General features: G+C 32.2%; 1 long non-coding RNA gene across 1 annotated transcript; it reads left to right on the top strand.

Annotated features, from left to right (window-relative positions):
* Positions 1 to 1550: 1550 nt before the first annotated feature.
* LOC143668437 (uncharacterized) lies at positions 1551 to 16893 on the top strand. Its single transcript, XR_013168443.1, has 3 exons — positions 1551 to 1715; positions 15977 to 16016; positions 16737 to 16893. It is a non-coding gene; the product is annotated as an uncharacterized LOC143668437 (long non-coding RNA).
* The last annotated feature ends 643 nt before the right edge of the window (positions 16894 to 17536 follow it).

Raw genomic sequence — 17536 nt, 5'->3', positions numbered from 1 at the left:
CTAAATGGTCATTAACAGGAAGCAAAACATTACTTGAAGACTGACAAGCCTCTGCAAAAAGTTTGAAACTACTTGGGGATTACTGCCTCATAAATTCCTTTGGTTAAGTGTTAAAGTTAAGAGGTGAACTTAATGTTACTATAGTTTCTGTGATTATTGTTTAAACATACATTTGTAATTCCAGGGCCATGGAGAATTATAATTAAAGATTCATTTCCATATTTTTAAATACAACAGCATCTTCACTTGGGGTCTTTATTGTGAAGCTGGATATTCCAGATTTTGGGTAAGTAATTGCTTAGGGGTATAGCCGTAAATAAAGTATACATGAAATGAAATCATGGCTAAGTGTCTCCCTATTATTAGACTACCACTTGTGAGAAGAAAATAAGCTCTCCAATATTGCATTTCATATTCTTATTCTTGGTAATCATTATTTTAAAGCATTAGGAGATGATGTTAAAATCATGCCAAATTGCCTTTATTTTATTGTTTTTCAATGTATTACGTTTCATTTGAGCCATTATTCAAATTAGTAAATATGGATATTTACTAATACTTCATGTCAGAGATTGCACAGCTGCATGTGCTTATATATAAATAATACAATGAAAAATGGGCAGAAAATTATTTTTATTATTTAAGAATGAACATCAATCATTTTTGTTGTGTATTTGAATAGCATAGAGGTTGAGAGCAGTTACTGCAGAATCAGACCTCCTCTGTTCAGATCTCGCCTTTATTACTGACCAGCTGTGAGGCTTTGGGTAAGTTACTTAAGGGCTTGAAATTTCGCTTTTCCCTCCCTCTAGAACTTGGATAACTTGTACTATTCTCATAGCGTGTTGAGAGGATTAAACATGCTAATCCAGACAAAGTACTTGGTTCAGTGCCTGGCACATTGTAAGAGTTCAATAAATGTTAGCAATAATTTATTATTAGTAAAAAATTTTGCCTTGACCCTGATTCATTGTGTTATCTTGGGCCACTCATTGAACTTTCAGGCCCTTGTTTCTTCATCTGGAAAATATGTGGTAGATTTGAACTCGTTGATCTCTGTGTCTGTTTAAGCTATAATAATTATTAATCCTATTTTACAGTGTACCAAAGCAAATGACATCCAGGATCCTGACGCTTGGTTTTAAAGAGTATAACACTTGTTATGTAAATGTATCGACCGTTCTTCATATAGGTGCCATTCAAGTACCATTTTCTTTTCCTAAAAATTGAATTGACTTCCCTCAATTAATTTTTATAAAGAGCTTTGAAGATAAAAAGCGATATGTAAGTGGTGATTATTATCATCAACCATGAGGAGCACAAGTTCAACACTACCGTAATATACAGCTAGAATTTGAAGATAAAATTCAATCATAATAATTTTTAAAGTGGTTTTAATGAGATATAGTCACACACCATCCACTCTGTCAAGAGTGAGCAGCCATGGCTCACCGTGTAGTCACAGAGTTGTGTATTTATTGCCACAATCAGTTTTAGAACATTTTCATTATTCCAAAGTTCTAGAATGTTTTCTTGGGAGGACAGAAAAGGCAAGGAAAAAGAATATCCATTGAGAACTCATCATCCACTACTAAGTAACCCCATGCTACTCCTTTGCAAGGGAGTCTGAGATGAAGAGAGGGGGAGAGAACATCCATTTCTGTGTATGTTAGATGACCACCATCTTCAGAAGAATTCCTGATATTCATTTTAGGGTACCATGATTTAAATATTTAGACATATATATAAATCCAGAATACAGTTCAATTAACATTGTTATATCTAAGCATATCGCATATTGAACCTTTTGAAAAATAACAGATAATCGGTGGCATGTTCATGCATATAATCTCCCATACTGGTACTTCAAAAGAAAAGAAATGCAGTTTCATATTATAGATGATAGACATTTTCTGATACATTTTGTACTAATTCTGATCAACATTCATGGCTCTATATAGAAAAATATCCATAGGTTAATGCAGGTGTTTTAAAATCTTAAATGTTTAGAAAAATATATTGGCAAAAGAGTTACCATCATCTTACAAGAAAAACACACCCAAAATGAGGTTATGATGTGTGTAACTCCTTCAGCATTTTGCCTGGCTAACCATAATTTCTCCCACCACATATTTTTCTTTCACAGTAATCCATTGTTTGTGTATTTAACAAAGTAAAGCTGAGAGATTTTGTGCCTCATCAACTTTTTAGGTGAATCTCTTGGCAAATCATGATTTGCCTGTTGCCTTTTAGTCCCAAATGGCTCATCTATTTAAAGAGAAAAAAAAACAAAAATGGTGTACCTTGCTGACGTTTTGCCTTCCACATCACTGCTCCTTCTTAAACCTTAGAATATAATGCTCAAGAATATTTGTTGTAAGCATGTCTCTGAAGATATTTCCCCAAGGCAATATTTGGTTTCAAATCATGGTGATGATTTTGATGAAAAAACTTCGACTGTATAAAGTGAATTTTTACAGGTCAATTAACAGGTCATTCTGTGATGATCAAATTAGTTTTCTCAAAGCTTTTGTGGGTCTGTGAGAAAAGTCAATAAAAATAAGGATAGGGCCGGTCACAGTGGCTCAGCAGGCAAGAATGCTTGCCTGCCATTCCAGAGGACCCGGGTTCGATTCCCGGTGCCTGCCCATGTTAAAAAAATAAATAAATAAGGATAGACAAACTAGGCATATATTATCATTGTACGTGTACATATATATTTCAAGTTTTTTTTCCTTTATAAGAGGAGAGTTGGGTAAAATAAAAGTAGTTTCTGAAATCTTTGAAGAAATTTTATGAATATTTGGTCAAGATTGATTTCCATGAAACATTTATAATGTAAATATAGTAATATTATTCTTTAGTGTTGAGACAAATGTGGGAACAAATGGGCATAGTGGGAGGATCCTATAATAACGAGTTAATATGTGAAAATTCTGCGAGCCAACTATTTGTGACAGGCACAGCCACATCCTTAGTGATGGCTCAAATCTCATTGAGAGTTCTTACAAAAATACACATAGCTGCCCTGGATTTTGAACAATTAGATAGTAGCCAATAGTTTCAGATATCTTTCTTTGTCCAACTCAGTTTCTCCGTGTTCAAGTTATCACCAAAGTTCTTGGAAAAGCGACATGATGAGGAGGGGATTGTTAGATGGGAAGAGAAAGAAAATAAAAGCAATTGAAGATAAGAACTCACTGGCTCAACATATAAGAAAACTTTAAGCATATTTTCATATCCAGTTCTCTATGCATCCCTCTATCTATCTACAATCTCTCTAAATCCATGTACCAATCTGTCAATCACACTTCAAAAGTTCATCTTTTAATTCTGCTTCTGTTGGAAAGATTCTGTCTCCTGTTGAAAGATAGTGTTACAGGATTTGTTGTAGTTACCGCTTTCCACATCACTATACACAGCAAAAGAAAAGACATGATGTTTTATAACAAGCTCAGTTGCACTGAATATTGTGGTTTCGCCTAGTTGATCCTCATTTGGCTCAGCAACCATCTCTCTCCCTCTGCCCCATTTTTGAAATAGTTTCCAAAATAGGACATTTTTAAGTTTCCATGTGGAATTGCAGTAATTTTGAAGCACTGACTTATCTAGATCTTATTTTGGTAACATTTTTAAAATCATCGAACCAGCTGACATCACTGTGCCCTTAGTATTCACTGAGGCAAGTTTTCGCAGACACTGAATAGCCATTTAAATTTCAGAGTAGATGTTTTCCTAAGAAAGATTCAAAGTTGATGTCTCAAAAAACTCATGAATGTGTTTTCCTTAATATATTGGCAATTTGGAAATAAAAACAAGGAACTTTTTAAGGAAATAATTAAATTGTAATGAAGTTAAATATATTCTTCAGTTGAACAACTAGCTTCGTTTACTTCTTAGAAACTAACGATTTACTAGCTAGAAGTCAAGAATATGTATTGTTAATATTTTTGATATAATGGAATTTTATCTTTAAATCAAGAATAACATCTCCTTGAAAGTTTTCCTGAATTCTGTTTCCTTCAAAATAAACATTAGCATTCATCTGATGCATGATATAAAAACAAATAATACCACCATATTTTTTTTTCTGAATGAAAATGCATTTTTCCTCCCTCTGGTTGTGCAGAGTTATAAGGCATATTTTTAAGAAGAAAAAAATATACAACAGTCTCTAGAAAAACATATCAAAATCACTATTTGGCTTTTTCTGGTGCCTCAGTTTCTCACTGCCTATGCCACCACTTCAGAGACACACACATATTTTAACATTGTCACATATATTGCTTTTAGAGAATGGTTTATAATAAAACCCAACAGATCTGTTATGACATAGAACAAGGCTGATACTATAAAATGAAATCTACTTTCTTTTTTTAATAAAAGATGCCTTATTACTTTTTGAAGTTCATCTTCAGCTGGCAACACATTTTAAAAGTATTTTTAATAACATTTATTTTGTGCAATGTAATGAGGAGGTAATTCAAGTAAGGCTGTTTGAAATAATGCATTTTTTGAGAAATAAATGTGAGCTCTTGTATGTCATGTTTATTTTTAAAAGCTTTAAAATTCATTTGAAAATAATTTAGTTTTATACCTTTAGTGAGTCCTATTTCAAACACAGGTAATCACGCAGCATGTGAAATTGTTTTGTAAACAATGACCGTATCTTTTCAATATCAATTTTAAATAAACTTGCTTACTAGAACACTGTGTTTGAGACTAGAAATTTTCTTTTAAAATCATCAGATTAGAGATTCTTTACATCTCAGAGCTCCTAGGCTTGAAAAATGTCTTTGCCAGTTTGCTAAAGAATGATTCATTTCTCTACCCATTTATTCCAGTAACTTTGAGCTACCACCTAGAATACCTGGATGGAGGGACTGCAGATCTGCAGTTGCAGGTTCTGGGGATTTCTTTCTCTTCTCATAGGCTTACACCCACGTCTCAGAATTCAGAGCATCCCCAAAAATACAGTCCTCAGGAGAATCCAGGACTTTTACTACAGTGAGCACAACTACTGTGAAAAGTAGGCGTTGCAAAACTGTACCAAAACCAATGGCAAAAGCAAAACACATCAAAATGTTTCTTCCTGGTATATATTTTTAAAGGAACATTTAACTTTATTTTACCTCACACATGCTCAAACCAGACTAGTTAGCCTATCTTTTTTTTTTTTTTTTAAATTCTTATGTGGTCATCAATGCATAAGTCATTTTTAAAATTACATTTGTCATCCCCATAAGGGACTTCCTAAATATCCAAAATATATCAATACTCTTTATGCATATGTCTAGGTATTAGGAGGAGAAAAGTATTCAGAGGCTCTCAAACAGTTGATCTATGTGCCCAAACATATTGCATTTATTTTATTAGTATGAAACAAGCACCTAGAATAAAATTTTATTCAAAAATCCAAATTTTTCATGCTTTGCATGATTGATAGAGTTGTTGAATATATACTGTCTAGTTGAATATATTAGTAGTTAGTAGTTGAATATATACTGCCTATTTTTAATTTAGTGACACATACTGTTATTTGCATGGAATGCTTGGACTGTGATGGAATGTCAAGATGGAATGATGGTGAAATAAAGGAAACTATTCCAAAAGAGCAGTAAGAAAGATTTAGAATGTTATGAATTGTTTTCTGGCTTTGAAGTGTGTCACCTTTAATACGTGTGTTTGTCTTATATTGTCTTTTGGGTGTATTATACCTTGACTTAGTGGTTACTGCCAAATCCACCTCTCTTTTTTTTCTGAAATGATTTAGCTGTAATAAGAAACTTGTTTTTCTTTTCTCCGTACTACACTTTCTTCCCTTTCTGAACAACTCTGCTTTTTTCCTTAACCCCCATCCCCAAATCTAAACGACATATCATGACTTAAACTTCAAAGCAAGTGAAAAAATATGTTCATTTACTTACTTGAAAGAAAAGGCAACTCCCTTCTGTACTGTATTTTATTTTGTCTTCAAAATAAGAAACTTTGGCAATTTAAATGTATTTCTAAAATGTGGGTGGAAAATTGATTTTAAGGAATACTTAAAATTAATGGTGCATTAAAACTTCTCTTTATTCTAGTTTGCCTACACTGGTTTAAGATCCCTAAATAAAACTTGGGTGCGAAGATCAAAGTTTAAAAGCAAGCCATGAAGTTTTTGTATTTACTTCAGGAATCTAACAAGGTTTAAGTTGTTATTAGGATACCATTAAAAAGTGAATGATGATTATATAGGCTAAAATATTGAACAATTGTGGTAAACTGCTGAAGGTGACAACAGCCGTGTGTACAGTTTATTGCCCAACTGCCTAGCGCAGGGCTAGGCATGCAGGAAGCTGTCAATATGTGCTTCTGCAGCTGCAGTAAACTGGAGATTGAGAAAAGCAAGCCAAGGAATGTGAATACGTCTCGATAACTAAAAGGAGAAATTGTAAAATCTCAAGACTTGTTTTCCTTATGTTAAGGAAACCCGAGAGAACCTAAATTTCGAACCTTATTTGCTATTCATTTTCTAGGACAATTTCGATTTTTATCTATTAATCCACAAGAGATTGATTATCATTAACAGTTAATAATAAAAAGCAATGCTTGCATTTGGCAACAGTAAACCATGAGGATATTTAGTATGAATTTGTGTGCTTTAAACTTTGTCTCCGCCCATCTGGAGTTTTCTTTTCTTCTACAATTTAATATGAGATGGAACATCTACCAAAGACAGAGCTTTTTACAAAACTTTTTTACCTTTAAAAGCCTTGATAGCAACATCTTTTACTGGCTTGAGATCCACCATCCTCAAAAACAAAACAATAATTTAATATTTTCTAGTAGCAAATCTGTATCAGTAACATATCAATGATGATGTTATAAAAGATATCACTTAAAACCATATTTTGTCTCTATATGAATAATGCTATTTTTTTTAAATGTTCAAGAAATCATCTTTTTCACAGTAAGAATTTAGTAAGTTTGTTGTGGTAAAAAGAATGCAGTTACTTTGTAGAAGAAAATTAGGAATGTGACAACGGCACACCTATAAAGCCTGAAAGCTTTCCTATAATCTATCACTGGAGGTATTTTACAACCACATACATTTTAAAATCAGTGAATCATTTGTAAGTCTCTAAAACAAACTAAGGAAACCAAGTCGGCTTATACGTGATCTTACTCTTTGTTAAAGTTGTCTCTTCAAATATATATGTGTATATATAAACACCCACAAAACATATATATATATATATATATATAATATGAATGCATATACACATAATCACACATTCTAGACATATACCTATACATATTGCACTGCATATATATGTGTATATATATATATATACACACACACACACACACACACATATTATATGCCCAATGGATGCTTTATTTTCTTCATTTATGATTGAACTCCGATTAGTAGTATCTCCCAGTACTTGAGCTCTAAGTTTTCCTACCCCTGTAGCCTCTTCGTCAAGTAGTTAATGATCTGTAAACAAACACTTAAATAGGGAGCTCCCTATTTACAAGATATCTGTGGATTCTTTTGTGATGTGAAAAATCACATTCTAATTTATCTGTTTTTCAAGTCATCTGGCTTTCTTAAAGAAAGGCTGTCTGGTGGTCTTATTTTAGCAGATAAAAGATGAGGAAAATTGTTCATTCAGGTACTCCTGGTGTTTGAAAATCTTAAAGACAATTTTCCAAGATTTAAAGACACATTTGATGAAGTAAGAAAGATATAACTAATGACAAAATGTGATCCTCAGTTATAGCAAGGCCAGTGAAATTATTCAAAGCTAAGAACTACTGATTAATGCAATAATTTATAGCAAATCTTATAATTCACAATAATTTGTTATGAGAATATAGACAAATGGGTAATACTCGATAAATTCCAAGTAAAAGAAAAACTGGTGTTATTTGATGCTTTTTTTCTCCCCTTCTCCTACACTTTAAAAATATAAATATGCTTCTATTTAAAATATTGTGTAGGTATACCATAAATATTCTATTCAATGTGATTAGTTCGATCATTGAGTTTTAGGGGAAAAAATCATGGGTCAGGCTTAAAAAGCTCCTATTTGACCAATGAGTAGAGTCATCATGGCATAGAAATACCTCAAGTAGTTTCTATGGAAACTATTTAAAAGTTCATGAAAGGTAAGTAATGGAATAACTTTAGAGATTGATATTTGGATCTACTTCCTCCATAATAAAATGAACAATTTTAGCTGTTCAGGTAATTATCAACATTTTTACTAAATGCTGCGTTTTTCAATATGTTGAATTCTACACACACATAAACGCACATTAAATGACAAATTACAACACATATGAGGAAAAAGGACCTCATATTTCTTCACCCGTGTTTTAAAGTTATTGTTATTAAAGGGCTGTGTGGATCTTGAACTCAGAGTATACAAGCTAAACATTGTAGTAGAATTTGGAGGAAAATACAGAGTTATGTACTGATCTTTGAATGAAGGTATTGCATAAATAGTATGGGTATGATTTATGTTCTTTTAATCATTAAGACAAATAATTTTAAGTATTTCACTATATGTATAAAGCCAAAATAATTGTGTTATTTAAAGTTGTTGCTTTTGGAGGTGATTTTTGTTTCGAATTTTAGAAATACTTTGATGAACATTCTTAGCTTTTATTTTTGAGTTTATTTTGTCAAACTAATCTCAGAATTTACACTTTATTAGATGAAATATATTCTAAATGGGAAGAGATAAGCTTCTAATTCAAGAAACTAACAGCAATGTACTGATTCTTGATGAGTTTCAGGTAATCTGAGTTATGTGAGCTACACCTGTTAAACAGTATTTAAATTATATTTTAAAGTAATTATTCATAAATTGTATAGAGAATATTAGTAGTTTTTGATTGTGGTATCTGTCCTCAGTGGGAAATATACTTTTATAATCTAATTTTCTATCAAGTTTAAGCATGTAATTAAAGTAACTAACTTCATTTATCTGTATTTGAACAAAGTATTTTGGTGAGGGAGTGAGGAGAAGGTACTAGTAGAAAATAGTTTCTTGTTCTGGAAAGGTAAAAATAAGTTTTAAGCTAATATCTTAGTAAATACCTTATTTCATTTGGTAAAAAATAGGCCTATTTAGATAGATATTTCGATGCACCGAGGATACCTGGTTTGAAGGCCACATGGAACTGTTAAGTTTTTTACTAGAACTTCCGTTAAAGACTTGAACATATACTGAAAAATAAGATTGTTTCTTATTTTAAGGATGTTTGTTCTCATATGGATGGCCTTTGGAACTTTTCTGGAAAAACTAAGATTTTCAGTTTTTACTTTATAAAATCTTATAATATTCGTGAATGTGAATTTAGTCAAAGCATGTTTAAACTGGTACCTTGGAAATTACCATATAATTTCAAAGCAATGTCTTACTAAACATCCCACTGTATTTCTTAAAATGGCACAAAATACTATTAGTAGAAAATTTTAGATACTTAATTTAGTGGCAAAGCTCTTCTTAGTGGAGTGTTTTTTTTTCCTTTTTATTTTTTTTCCTCCAAACGCTTTCTTTCATCCATAGATTTTATGAGCAAGTGTTTGCATTTCAGGTATAATCTCAGAAATTTGCTTTCCTATTCATAGAATTTATCAAGGATGTCTACAGGGATCTGAAAAGTAGGATTTGGTTGGAGATAATCCTCCATAATCCCAATATAGAAATCTAGGGGGTGGGGAATGGTCACAGCAATAAATTATTCTTTCATTCATTCTTGTTACCTTGATTCCACTAAATTTTCTCAAATCCCCTGATTAAGGTCACTGCTCCCCACCTCCATTCAAAAAATGTCTTTTGACTAAAAGTACAGTGGAAAATATCAAGTGAAAAAGTTAGACCAACAATTTTTATTTGATTTCAAAATTGCAAAAGTTGGTTTTCTAAAAGTCATTAAATGGTAGGATTATAATTGGCACGGACCAATAGCTGTCAATTTCCTGTCATAAACTGTACAAGAGAGCCAAAAGCTTTAGAATTGGGCACAATATTCCACCTCGCAATCTTTAGTAATAAGATCGGTAATGTTTTACTTTCCTCTTTTCTGTGCATAATAGATGTAGTGTTTTCAAAAGTGAATACTTATTTAGAAATAAAATAAAGAGTGTTCTTTACAGTTACAGTTTGCAGACCTCTTTATGAAGAATAGAATGGTTAACCAGTATCAGTCTAACCAGTTTTAATTCAAAAGTCATCTTATCAAGGTTTTTTTTTTAATGTTGATATACATGGTGTGTGGTAGTAGTCTTCCTTTCATACTCAAAAAAGTTTCAGAAACAAAGGTAGTGTTGCAAGAAAACTCAGTGCTTGATTAGAATGCGTTGGTTGGTAATGGCGATAAAAGCAATCCGTACGTTTTAAGGTTAAAACTGAACCTGTTGTTTGTGTCCAGCATTTCGGCAATTGCAGAGCCATCCCATTTTACAGTTGGTACAGATTAGATCAGTAGGTTAACATGTCTCTGGTGTTTGCTATAAACACTTTGTTTTTGTTCTTTGTGAACATAGAGAGTCTTCTGAGGGTATAAGCGAATTTTCTCATAACTTTGTTTTCTAGGCGGTTTTATTATGATGAACAGGTATGTAAAAAGCAGGATATTCGTGCATGTAATTGAATGTGAGATCCTCTATTTAAAGTGTTTTTAGGTTATGGAGAGAATCTTGATAAGTTTTGAAGTTAAATCCTGGATTGAATTAAATTTTCTTTCGTCATACCTAATGTCTCTATTTTATCTCACAAAGAAATAGGTTTTCAAATTTTAGGAAATTTCTCAAATACAAAAGGCACAACTAGCAAAATTTCAATTTCACAAAAATGTCTTCTTTCTTAGCATCACACATTCATGGATAAAAATACTTTGATGTCAGTGTTAGCAGTGCTTTGACTTGCTTAAAAGGCAGTTGTCATTGAATAATATGCATTTTTATTGCTAACAATAAAAAATTGACTATGCAATGTGATAATATTTGTTTCTGATCCAATATACAAAACGAAAGCTTGGCTTATTTATTTGATTAAAATGCAAAAGTCCAAGTGCATTTAGGATTGTGTTGTATAGAACAGAACTTATTTTATCAGTCACTTGCATAACCTTTAAAGAGCCTTAAATAGTACATATGAAAAACACATTCATCTCAGATTCCCTTGGGGGATTTTTTCTTTGGTTTAAGAAAATTTTATTAAAAATTGGCATTGCAAATAATATTTTTCATAACTATATGTAGACCTGTTAAAATTTTTATTAAAACCGGAGTTCGGCCTGTTCTTTTTCATCATTCTATCAGATATTAAACTCTTGCAGCAGCTGTAGGAAATAGAGAAAGGGATTTTCAAGGGGATTTGAGTCTCCCTGTCTCTGTGCCTTTAGTGATCATATTATCATAACTATCACACATAACAAAGCTCTAAATCTGTAATTCAGATAAAGTAGTCAGGACTCTGAAATACAAAAATCCAAACATATGCCGTAACATTTTTTTGCAATGCCGGCTCCTTTAACATGGATTTTGTAAACTTGGAGAGGCATTCAAGAGATTTTGTATACGAACACAAACTAAACAACATTGTTAGCGGTATGTTTGACAGAGATTTAATTAGAGGTATTTTCAAATATCCAACCAATTCCATTAAAAGACCATGCCTGTATGCTTCTAGCAAATTATGATCAAACCTCTAAAGGTTAATAAGAATGAAACTAGAAGCTTGAGTCTATGTCTGGCTCTTCAACGGGAACTGAGTCCTTTCTCAGGAGAGCAACATTCCATAAATGAAGTGCTAAAAATGGTAAGTGTGACCACAGAATTATGTTTTTGAATTAGAGAAGTTAAAAATCAGGGTGATAAAATTTTGAATTTGAATCTGTATCCAGATGAAAATTATACAGAAAATACAATGAGGTTTTTTTTTCACATTTATGAAACAATTTTATAACTTAATGTTTACATGAAAAGAATATTTGCCTTGTGAAAAGTTAGCAAACTCTTATCAGAATTTCCAACCAGTTTGTAAATGAACAGCCATATGTATATATTTATTGTAACAGTGCCTTCTGCTGGTCACACCTTATTTATGATGTAAGTGAATATATTGTATAGTAATGAAAACTTGCATTTATCCAAATGAAAGCTTGCATTTATGCAAAAATTATTTTGGGGCATGTTATTGCCTTGGTAAAAGTATTTCTGTGAATCAAAAATTATGTGCATAGAAAAGTAGTGTGTTAGAGATTAATGTGCTATGTTTACATTATACTTTAGCAGTGTTTGGACCTTTTTAAGTTTCTCCTAGAGAGGAAAGTATTTTCTGAACAATGCAACTTGAAATGTGGAATATTTCTACCTCTTCATTTTAATTGTCTTCCTGATTTTGAATGTAACCTGATACTGACATTTTTCATTTTAGCTTTTAGTCACACTAATTAAAGCTAGTAGCACCCTACATATTGTCAAAATATCTATAAAATTTGTGAATCCTGAAATTCATTTGTAAATAGAGAAAAAAACAGAATTCAAAATATAACAACTGAATTGATTATAAAATATTTGACAATATTTAGTGAGATTTATGTAAGGTTCTTTTAAACATGAAGCCATAGTAAAGGTGATTGGTTTTAGAATCTGTTTTGAAACAAACAAAAAAACCAAAAAAAACAGAAGCATGTAAAATCATGAAGAGTTGAAGTTTTCAGCAAAATGTTGTACCTACTGTGACATAAAGTATTTAATTCATCCTTAGCAATTAGTAAGGATGCCAATAAAATCCCTCTATAATGCTTACTATTTCAGGTTTAGTTTTAAATAATATTAATAGAGAATGTACAAAGGTGACTATAGAATAATTATTTTTCTTACAAAAATGCTCCAATTAGATTTTATATACTTACAATTTACAGTAAATTGACTATGTTGCTGAAATAATCTTTTTAAGGCACTATGAACATGGGTACTTAATTATGCAATGAAATTAATTTAAAATTTACATTGTGGAATAACATTTTACTTTAGTTTTTTAAGTCATCAAATCCTGTTTTTATCGCCTGAAGCAACATTTTAAAGAAGCTTTATCATGCACCAATTAAAAATCTGGATATCTGATACAATTCTTTGTATTTTATTAGAACGAATGAATTCAATGGGGATATTCTGCTTCTGCTAGAAATAATGTAAATCAGAATCTTACCAGATCCTCTATCACAAACTATGTTACATGAGTGCTCCTAGTGCTTACCAGACTAAAACCCAGTGAACCTTCCTGAGGAATATATACTGAGAGGGTCAAATTGTTCTGATGTTCAATAAGAATTGGAATAACCCACATGATCATAACATTCAGCAGAGAACACAACATTTTTACTTCCCCAGGACTATTTATTTCAAATAATTGTGCTCTCTGGAAATGAATTGCTGTCATTATAATTATATCTTAACATGCATGGAGAAAAGGTGAGGATTAGAAATACAAGGTGCAATAGTTTTAGAATAGTTTTCCAGTGAGATTTCAATCAATGCTGAAAGGAATATTTTTTAATGTGGGAAAAAGCTAGAAAAAGAGTTCTCAAAGATGAAAGGGCTCTGTTTCAGGTTTATAGACCAACATCTTCATCTTTTCCCCTTTGTATGTGAAAAAAATCCCTCTATTTACTTCATAATGAGAGTATCTATTTTCTTTATCTTGTGGCATCCACATCAAGGGGAGAGGTGTATATTGCAACATTTTTGTTTGGTGGAATAGAGTATATATATCTTCACAAAAACTGTTTAGTGCCTATTTATCCATGAGTGACTATTTCCATATTATATGTGTATATTTATACTTGCATAGATGCACCCATGAATAATGATCTGGGGAAATGTGTGCACAAGGACATAGAAAGAGACAATACATGACAGTGGGCAGTTAATGCACTTTCATTCCCATTGAGTTAGGGATAATTGCATAATTCATGAATGGCAGAGTAAAGTCACAAGTGTGAATTGCATATGGGCAACTTAATATATGTTTAATGGTGTCCCAACCATGCTAGTTAAAAGGATGTGCTTAAATTTACATCAATTGTAGTTTGGAATTAAACCATTTTAAGTGGAATATTGATAGGAATAAAAAAATCTGCCAAAGTAATGTAATTCTTTCCTAATAAGGCTAGAATGTTTATAATCAATACATTCTGTTTTTGCTTGATTTGCCACAGGGTTTTCATATTTTTGCATTAACTATGATTCATTCATATTTTATTCTATGAAACATATCAGTATAAACAAAATTATGTTGCTTTCTCATTTGTTTGGTGTTACCTTGTGCCATTGCTTAAGCTGCTAAATTTGCTGAGGACATACAGATCATATTTATATCATATTTAATGGAGACATTGTAATGATGATGTATATTCCATCAAGAATAGTGATCTTTAGAACTTCAGGCTTCCCAATTCTTTCTTGAGAAATATCATGAATATAATAATTTCCTACACTTTCATTTTTCTTGGCTGTAGATTTAAACCATAGTATTCGATAATTGAATATTCATTGAAGAGTTTCCAGCATTCTTTAAATAGCACAGATAAACGAAGTAGCTAGCTATATTTTTCTATGAGAAGAGCAATGGATTTGTAATTTTTAAAGATATTAAATACAAAGTGCTCTTCTTGTCTGATAATAAACCACACAGTATTATTAGGGGAATGGGTGTTTGTTTATTTGCACACTTCTACACACAGTATAAGAATACTAAATCCATGTGCCGGTTGACAGACCTAAAATCCTCCCTGAAGAGTTATCAATTTTTGTAATGGCTCAGGAGAGTTGAATTTAACCTTCTGCTTTATCGTTAAATTCCAGTATACAAGGAGATTTCAATGCCCTGTGTCAATGCCTTACCTCCTTGTCTGGAAATTTTCATAAAGACAAATTCTGTTTAGTGGTTCGCATCAGTGTCCCATACTCTTACTGCATGTGGTTTGTCTCTGCATATCTGGGAGTAAGCAAAAGCATTTGCTTTATAGCTATGTTTCAGAGCCTATTGTCTCAAAGACAAAAATAGTATTTAGAAAGAAACCATGGGATATTGGTTTTCTAAGATCCATGATATTTAATGAAATAACATATTTCATCGTTTAGGGAAAAACTACTTCAGGTCCGTATGTGTATTAACTTACATTTCATAATTGCAAAACGTACAAATATAAAGTATTACAGGAAGAATGCTATTTTGAGTAGAATGAGCACAATCCTGTGCCTTATGTGAGATACAGCTTAGAGTTTCTGCCTCTATCATTAAAATGCCTACAATTTGTCAACACTGTAAAGCATACTTTTCCTCTTCGATTAACTTGAACAGAGTAATTTCACAAGTTCAGGGTGGTGCTTGGGAATTCCATAGTAACATATTATAATCTTTCTTGGGCATCAAGCAGGTATTTAGCAGTTTGGTTCAGGTTGTCTCGGACAACAAGAATGTTATGCTGCATCTCCAAGCTGCTGGGATGAAATCAGTTGTGACAAAGCAGTGAAGATTAAATTTGTAACAGATACAACACCTTTGAAGTACTAGCTTATGATTTCACAGTGGCATTATAAGTCTTACTGCAGTATTTAAGCAGTTAGAAAGAATGCTGGTTATTAGCACTTGAATTTTGTGAAATAGGATTTTATTGTTTCTAAATAGCCATGACAGCAGTTTGTATTATCCTAATACAACATTTTTATCGCCATGAATTACAGTTAGTACTTTTTCACGCTACTCCTTTTTATAGGTAAATTCTTTTATCTACAAGATTTTATGTTACATAAAGATATAGATATTTAAATATAAATATGAGCATATAAGACATACTGTGTATCCAATATATATTCATTTAAAACTATTTTATATAAGACTTAGGGAAGAAATTCTCTACTTTATTTCTCCCAAATAATATATATAAAATGTATTTTTTTGCATAGGCAGGCGCTGGGCATCGAACCTGGGTCTCCGGCATGGCAGGTGAGAATTCTACCACTGAGCCACCATCACACCGCTCCCCAAATAATGTTTTAATGATCAGAAATCAAAATATGCTAGGCTTCCCAGAACAACATGTATAAGGTAACTGAAAATATGTAGTACCACAAAGCTGGACTCTTCCCTTAATAATCTTGAAAGTACAGCATTACCCATACATAAGGCAATTGCGGCTTGCTACTAAATCTGACCACGACAAAATTTGCTGTCTTATATGTCTGAAGGAGTCTGGTAATGTCTAGAAACCCTGAGATATGCAATAAACTGTTTCTCGATGGTGGAATGTGATCTCCACACTTGTTTTAATAGAGGGGAAGTTCAGGCATACACATTTGAATATCAAAATTTTTGTAAGTTGCTTAGGGTTCAACTTGTGTGATATCACTATGTTTTAATGACTGTGTAGACTTTAATGGGTTAACTCTGTAGGAGGGTCAGGTTTTATATGTTTATATTTTCTTAGCCTTGGTCAGGAGAAGTGGCTTTGCTTGCCCTTGTGCAGTGCCGGAGTGGTAGGGTTTCACTCCGTTTGAAAACCTAGCACATCCCAAGAGGGTACCTTGGTGTAGATTTCTTTCTCTCTGTATTAAATCGCTCATTGTCGCAAAGTGACTAGTGCTGCTGGGCTTTGAAAAGAACTTCTAAGAGGTTAAAAAAAGCTTCTGTATGAAAAGGTTTTTTTTTTTTTTTTTACTTCTGAAGACAGAATACAGTTTGCAGCTGTTTGACTTGCGACAGTGATACGGATCTGATTGTATACAGTGTACCGGGAGCCGTGGATGCAGCTGGAATAGAGGTTATAAATTTTAAAAGCGATGCAGATTTTTGCCATTAATTGGCTGCTAATAAAAGCAAACTCAATGGCTTCTAACTGTGGGAGCCTGTAGCTCTGTATCTGATATCAGAAATTCATACACATTACACAGTTTTAGTGATTCAGACCACGACTAATTGAAATATGAGGCATACTGATCAAATTTAGCATTACCAGCGTGCACTATGGTTTGGGACTGTATGGCGACAAGGTAGCATTTATTACTTATTCTCCATAACACTGCTTGATTGAAATATCTAGCTATGTTGTCAGCAGAGGCCCAGCTGGGCTTTAGTACAGCTAATTAAGTCATTAAAAGAGAGGTCAAGCAATCTAATTTTTGCATACTAAAGTACAAAAAAGTCTTTTATTATATTTTTTAATAAGTTAAGGCTTGAATTTTTCAAGAAATTTCCTTGTAATAATAAATGCATTAACTGCTTTATTTATTGAAGTCTTAATTTAAATATAGAGAGGCAAGAAATTATAAACTTGTCAACACACAATTTCCAAAGCAGTTTATATGGTGATGTTCTTTAATAAATACATTGAGGATGTGATGTTTAAAAGTTGTTCAGCAAATCAAATACTGATGTGAGAGACGTAGCTTCTGACAATAATTTCCAACTGATTATTTCAGTATAGTGGCTCTTTTAGAACAATTTTTCAAAGATACATATTATTGAAT

The sequence above is a fragment of the Tamandua tetradactyla genome, chromosome 24, assembly GCF_023851605.1.
Source record: "Tamandua tetradactyla isolate mTamTet1 chromosome 24, mTamTet1.pri, whole genome shotgun sequence".
Lineage (NCBI taxonomy): Eukaryota > Metazoa > Chordata > Mammalia > Pilosa > Myrmecophagidae > Tamandua > Tamandua tetradactyla.
Note: the sequence above shows the minus strand (reverse complement) of the source record. Positions and strands in the feature narration are given on the sequence as shown.